Consider the following 7,404-nt stretch of genomic DNA (forward strand, 5'->3'; position numbering starts at 1 on the left):
TTTCTGTGTTAGGTGACTGAGTCAGACAAATGGAGGCTTAGAGCAACACTCTACTTAAACAGAGCTCTGGAGCCTTGACATAATCTGAAAACAGATGCAGGGTTGATCACAGAGGAGGGTCAACTCAGCTGGCAGTTTCCAGATGCAGAATAAAGGGGACAGATGGGACTCACCCTTCCATTGTCCATCTGACCCTGATGGGATGCTGACAAGAATGTTAATGCAGAAGTCTGTTCAGCTTCACTGCACCCTAAATTCATACTCATTTATATGAATTCCTATCTTAAGAAACAAAATAAGGCATCAATAGCTAGCATTCTGCCATCAGCCTTGACTGAAAGATAAGTTCTGCTGCAGTCTAGCCCAAAGAACTGGCCCATGCATGTGGACAGCCAAGGGTAAGTCTTGAAATCTTCCTTCAACCTCCTTCTCAGACCCTGGTGCCTTCCCAGACACTGGTGTTGGTCTGGGGAAGGTCAATCTCCATTGGAACACAAAGGTTTCATCTTACTCCAGGGTTATTTTTTGCATAAGAAAGCATTAAGCCTCTCAGATAATCCTGAACTTTAAACAACTGTGTCCAGTTTCTAGCAAATAGTAAAGGTTCAATAAAACTTATTCCATAATTAAACATCTTTTGAGAAGTTGTTTCAAAACTACATTTCTTGGACCATCAAGTACCAGCCTTAACTCCCTAGGGGGTCACAAGATGTGCCACCTTTTCAGAATACAGTTGTTAGCAGCATGGTAGATCAAGTGGCCTTAGTGCCATTGTCTCAGAGTAGACAAAAGTCTAAATTATACCAAGTGAGCATATAATCAGGACAGTCATCATTCATCATGTTGTCTTGTACCAGGCTGGCCTATCATCCTCTTCTGAACCTTCAAGTATATTCTCTCGGGTTCACTCACATCCCACTCCATAGAGCCATAAATTTATGTCTCATGATACAGACAGTGAGAAAGACAAAGGAAAAGAAAACCTAAATAGGAAAAGCATGCTTTTTCCCATTAATCTGCTTATACAATCTACCGTGGTTCATGGATGCTCTACTGTGGGGTCAGGTCTCAGGGACATCACCTGTCTGGAATCAGCTAACCGAAACACAGAATGAAGCTAACCAGAACATAAAATGAAGCTAACCAGAACATAGAATGAGAACTTGGAACAAGACCTATTCTCTCAGGAGGGACTGTCCCCAGTCAGGAGTCATTAGGAAGTCCAACACAGAGTATCTGGCCAGTTGAGTGAGTGGAATGTGGTATCAGAGTAGACATAGGTTTCAGGAAGTCAAGCATGCCAGACTGCATGGAGAAATCTAATAACCTGTGACTGTTCTGGCCTCTGGACCAGGTTCTGAAGCAAATTTACATTCTTGGGAAGAGACTAGAGGGAAACCAATACGGAGCTCTAATCCTAGAGGGACTAAACTACTAGATGGATTTTCAGGACTAAGACTTAGGAACAATCCAGAAACCCAGTAATATAAACTGAGTACAATGAGGCAGCAGAATCCAGAGAGCAAGAAAAAGGCCCAGTTATCATTAGAGCTAGCCTCAAGCATGAGTTGAATCTAAATCCCAGGAGGGATTAGGCTAGATATGGGTAAATGATTCTTTTCTCAGGTAAAAAATTGGGGGAAGACATAGCTTGAAGGTGACAGTGTCTCTCACAATAAAGAAAAAAGACATGCAAAGTTTGGAACCAGGCTTGAAGGGTAGGGGAAAAGAGAGAGAACAATGTTTCTTTTCTTATGCTTTCTTGTTTATGATTTTAAGGGCAAATTAATAAAATACCATGTTTTAAGCTAGGAGCAGACTTCCACAGGAATGCCCTAATTTAATGCTTCTTAAAGCAAGCTGTGCATCAGACTCGCCTGGGGAGCTGATTAAAAGTGAAGGTGTGCAGGCACCAGACCAGATCTACAATTCAGAATCCCAAGGGGCCTGGGAATCTGTATTTTCTGTTATTTTGTTTTATTTTTTCAACTTTTATTTTAAATTCAGGGGCTACATGTGCAGGTTTATTACTTGGGTATATTGTCTGATGCTGAGGTTTGGGGTATAAATTATCTAGTCACCCAAGTAGTAAGCATAGTACCCAGTAGTTAGTTTGTAAACCCTTGCCTCCTCCCTCTCCCCTCTAGTAATCCCCAGTGTCTACTGTTGTCATCTTTATGTCCATGTGTACTCAGTGTTTAGCTGTCACTTATAAGTGAACTTGCAGTGTTTAGCTTTCTGTTCCTGTTAATTCACTTAGGATGATGGCCTCCAGCTGCATCTATGTTGCTCCAAAGGACATGATCGCATTCTTTTTTTTATGGCTGCATAGTAGGAATCTGTATTTTTAACAAGATCTCTTGGTGATGCTTACACAAGGCTAAGGTGGGATGCCATTCCCTAACATATCAGGAAAAGTTACATACAACTCGTAAGGAATAGAAAATTTCCAAAAATTAAAAACATCACCATTGCATGATCCATGTGTCTGCCACACCGTAAGGTCTGAAATGGTTAAAATTTACTGGCGTTTCATGCTATCTCTGTCTCTAACACACACACTTGTCCTTTAAAGTAAATTTCCCACTTAATCTTTTCTGCACTGATCTGTTAAATATTTGAACTCAATTGTTGAAGTGATTATTTGAAATTTGCATCTGGTATTTAAGATCTCCAACTGAATAAATACCATGCTGTTAATCAAACAAATTAATTGTGAAAAGGTAAAAACGTGCTCTGTATTAATTTCAGTAACTATTTCAGGCATTCGCCAACAAATAAATATCCAGTGTAAGTTAATCATCTAATCCAAAGTTCCCAAAAGTTCACAATCAAATAAACCAAAACCCCAGCAATGATAGATTCTTGTAATTATCTTTATCATGTTAATGTCTGTGTATAATTACTCACAATATAAGATTATGTGAAAACAGTCAGCTCTGGGACCGGTTCCCAAAACAACAAACGCTTTATCTTATAAATTAATAACAACAATTAGCACTTTACAGACCTTTTCATCCATTGGTCTCATTGCAAAGGCGAATTAATTTGATTGTAACATAACTTCCTGGAACAAAAGCATCATCCTTGAGATTAAAAAATGCATTTAAGTCATTGTCATGATGAGAATCCATTTTTTGGTACAGTTTCTTTAAAAAATGTGTTTTCCAATTATAATCCTATCCCTTAACTGCATTAAAAGGCAAAAAGAAAAATGTCTTTGGAGAAAAAAATATTTCATAATTTTATTTCATTTATTATTATTATTTTTGAGACAGGGTCTCACTCTGCTACCCAGGCTGAAGTGCAGACTCAGCTAACTGCAGCCTGGCAGCCCAGGTTCAAGCAATCGTCCCACCTCAGCTTTCCAAGTAGCTGAGATTACAGGTGGGCGCCATCAAGTCAAGCTGATTTTTTTTTTTACTTTTAGTAGAGGCAAGGTTTCACCACGTTGCTCAGGCTGATCTCAAACTCCTGGGCTCAAGCAATCTGCCTGCCTTGGTCTCCTAAAGTGCTGAGATTACAGGCTCACAGCCACCACTACTGGCCTATTTTGCAATTTTAAATGTATCTCTGGTGGGAAGTAGGACTGTAAGCCAAGCCTCTTCACTATAAGATCGAAGTTCTGTCCACAATACCACCCAGAAAATGAGAATGTTGTATGGAATGTTTCAGAGAACACGGAAGCCACAGCTACTGCACATGTCTAGGAACTAATTTCTCTATCCAATTAGTCTTCACTCATAATGTCCCTTCTGAGTCCATAAGGAGTTCTCAAAACATCCTCCTCTCCTAAATCTTTCCTGAGTACTAAGAATTAGGCATCAATCTCAGTACTTGACACATTTCTTACCCTTAAAACCATAGAGGTTGACTTTTATGGATTTATTGAAACCAAAAATAATGTCTATATATCAACCATGCAAGCAAGATGTATATTGTTAAACCTGAGGGATTCTTGTTAGAGCAAGGAAACTATGCCCATCAGCTAAAGATAAGTCCTCACATGGTGTTCATAAGACTAGCTGGGCTTCCTAAGTATTCCCTCCTCCATACATGCCACAGTGTGATTCTGTACTCAGTCCCTGACCTCACAGCCAGCCCAGGAACAATTAGAAGTTGGAGGTGCTAGCAAGGGGACATATAATCCCTGACTTCAGCAACTCATCAATTTCTTTGTGTGAGTCTATTTTCTTAAGAAAAAAAAAAATGAAGAGTCACCTGCTCTGTCGCCTGCCACCGCTGCTCGGGCCCGAGTGGTTCACTGCACCGTGAAGACAGATTCCAGACACCGGGAACTCACGCCTCCGATCCCAGATGCTATGTCCAGCAAAGGCTCCATGGTTCTGGCCTACAGTGGTGGCCTGGACACCTCCTGCATCCTCGTGTGGCTGAAGGAACAAGGCTATGATGTCACTGCCTACCTGGCCAATATTGGCCAGAAGGAAGACTTCGAGGAAGCCAGGAAGAAGGCACTGAAGCTTGGAGCCAAAAAGGTGTTCATTGAGGATGTCAGCAGGGAGTTTGTGGAGGAGTTCATCTGGGCGGCCATCCAGTCCAGCGCACTGTATGAGGACTGCTACCTCCTGGGTACTTCTCTCACCAGGCCCTGCATCGCCCGCAAAAAAGTGGAAACCGTCCAGCGGGAGGGGGCCAAGTATGTGTCCCACAGCCCCACAGGAAAGGGGAACGATCAGGTCCAGTTTGAGCTCATCTGCTACTCGCTGGCCCCCCAGATGAAGGTCCCTGGAGGGCTCCCTGGAGGATGCCCGAGTTCTACAACTGGTTCAAGGGCCGCAGGGACCTGATGGAATATGCAAAGCAACACGGGATTCCCATCCTGGTCACTCCCAAGAACCTGTGGAGCATGGACAAGAACCTCATGCACATCAGCTACGAGGCTGGAATCCTGGAGAACCCCAAGAACAAAGTGCCTCCAGGTCTCTACACAAAGATCCAGGACCCAGCCAAAGCCCCCAACACCCCTGACATTAAGATCCAATTCAAAAAAGGGGTCCCCGTGAAGGTGACCAGCGTCAAGGATGGCACCACCCACCAGACCTCCTTGGAGCTCTTCATGTACCTGAACGAAGTTGCAGGCAAGCACGGTGTGGGCTTCTTGCCATCGTGGAGAACATCTTCACCAGACAAAGGCCCGAGGTATCTACCAGACCCCAGTAGGCACCATCCTTTACCATGCTCATTTAGACATCAAGATCTTCACCACAGTCCGGGAAGTGCACAAAACCAATCAAGGCCTGGGCTTGAAATTTTCTGAGCTGATATACACCAGTTTCTGACACAGCCCTGAGTGTGAATTTGTCCGCCCCTGCATCGCCAAGTCCCAGGAGCCGGCAGAAGGGAAAGGGCAGGTGCCGGTCCTCAAGGGCCAGGTGTACATCCTTGGCTGGGAGTCCCCACTGTCTCTCTCCAATGAGGAGCTGATGAGCATGAACGTGCAGGGTGATTATGAGCCGATTGATGACACCGGGTTCATCAACATCAATTCCCTCAGACTGAAGGAATACCATTGTCTCCAGAGTAAGGTCACTGCCAGATAGACCCCTGTACCATGAGGAGCTGGGGCCTCCTCAATTTGCAGATCCCCCAAGTACAGGCGCTAATTGTTGTGATAATTTGTAATTGTGCCTTGTTCTCCCCAGCTGGCAACCTAGTGGGGCTGCCAGGCCCCAGCTTTGTTCCGTGGTCCCCCCAAAGCCTGTAAACGTCATCATGGAAGGGAAGGGTGTGGGGAAGCTGCGGTGGAGAGCTATAAAATGACAATTAAAAAAAGGCTGGGCGCAGTGGCTCACGCCTGTAATCCCAGCACTTTGGGAGGCTGAGGTGGGTGGATCATGAGGCCAGGAGTTTGAGACCAGCCTGACCAACATGGTAAAACCTGTCTCTACTAAAAATACAAAATACAAAAATTAGCTGGGTATGGTGGTGCACGCCTGTAATCCCAGCTACTCAGGAGGCTGAGACAGGAGAATTGCTTGAATCTGGGAGGCGGAGGTTGCAGTGAGCTGAGATTAAGCCACGGCACTCCAGCCTGGGCAACAGAGCAAGACTCTGTCTCAAAAAAAAAAAAAAGAAAAGAAAAGAAAAAAATGAAGAGTCTCTTGAAAAAGATTTGCCAAAATAGGCTAGTACTGTGTGATTAAAAAGAAAAATCATGGGTTAATACAATAAACATTTATGTCAGCATATCTGTGGGTCTGAAATTCAGGAGCTGCTTAAATGGTTGGTTTTGGCTCAGAGATTTTTCAAGAGGCTGTGCTCAAGATGTCAACCCAGGTTGCCACCATCTGAAAGCTTGAATTGAGCTGTAAAATCCATTTCCATGATGGCTCACTCACATGGCTGTTGGTGGCAGGCCGCAGTTTCTTAACACATGGACCTCTTCATAGGTCAGCTTGAGTGTCTTCATGACAATGTAGCTGGCTTCTTTCTGGAGAGAGATAACAAGGAGAAAGCCTTATATAACCTTATGTCAAACATTACACACTTTCACCTCAACCATATTCAGTTCATCAGAAGCACGTCACTAAATACAACCCACAGTTAAGAAGAGGGAAATCAGAGCCCATCTTTCAAAGGGAAGATTAACATTGTGTTGACATATTTTAAAAACCACCACAGGGTCTATTTCAGGCTTTTGCTATATTCTGCAATGCCTCCATTACAAACCAGGGCAGCTCCTAAAGATGATCCACTTTTTTTTTTTTTTTTTTGTCATGACTTATGACATTATATTATTATTTTTTAATTCCACAGGTTTTGGGGGAACAGGTGGTATTTGGTTACATAAGTTCTTTAGTGGTAGTTTGTGAGATTTTGCTGCACCCATCACCTGTGCAGTAAACACTGAACCCAAAAGATTACCCACTCTAAACTGAATATAATGCTGATCCCATGCATGCCAGTAACAGTGGCCTACACTGAGGGAGAGAGTCAGGAAACAAGGGACAATGCAAGACACTATGGTTATTTTTAAGGCTTTATAAAGTGATTTAAAATCTGCACTGGCAATTTCAGGACAGTTTGTATAAATAAATAATAGGATTAAACAGTTGCACCTCTCGGCCGGGCGCGGTGGCTCACGCCTGTAATCCCAGCACTTTGGGAGGCCGAGGCGGGCGGATCACGAGGTCAGGAGATCGAGACCATCCTGGCTAACATGGTGAAACCCCGTCTCTACTAAAAATACAAAAAATTAGCCGGGCGTGGTAGCGGGCGCCTGTAGTCCCAGCTACTCGGGAGGCTGAGGCAGGAGAATGGCGTGAACCCGGGAGGCGGAGCTTGCAGTGAGCCCAGATCGCGCCACTGCACTCCAGCCTGGGCGACAGAGCGAGACTCCGTCTCAAAAAAAAAAAAAAAAAAAAAAAAAAAAACAGTTGCACC

The 7,404-nt window shown here is 43.8% G+C and overlaps 1 pseudogene; it reads left to right on the forward strand.

The window, feature by feature from the left end:
• Window positions 1–4,287: 4,287 nt before the first annotated feature.
• LOC100614570 (argininosuccinate synthase-like) lies at window positions 4,288–5,686 on the forward strand (annotated as a pseudogene).
• The last annotated feature ends 1,718 nt before the right edge of the window (window positions 5,687–7,404 follow it).

Source organism: Pan troglodytes, chromosome 4, assembly GCF_028858775.2.
Source record: "Pan troglodytes isolate AG18354 chromosome 4, NHGRI_mPanTro3-v2.0_pri, whole genome shotgun sequence".
In the NCBI taxonomy this organism is placed as follows: Eukaryota; Metazoa; Chordata; class Mammalia; order Primates; family Hominidae; genus Pan; species Pan troglodytes.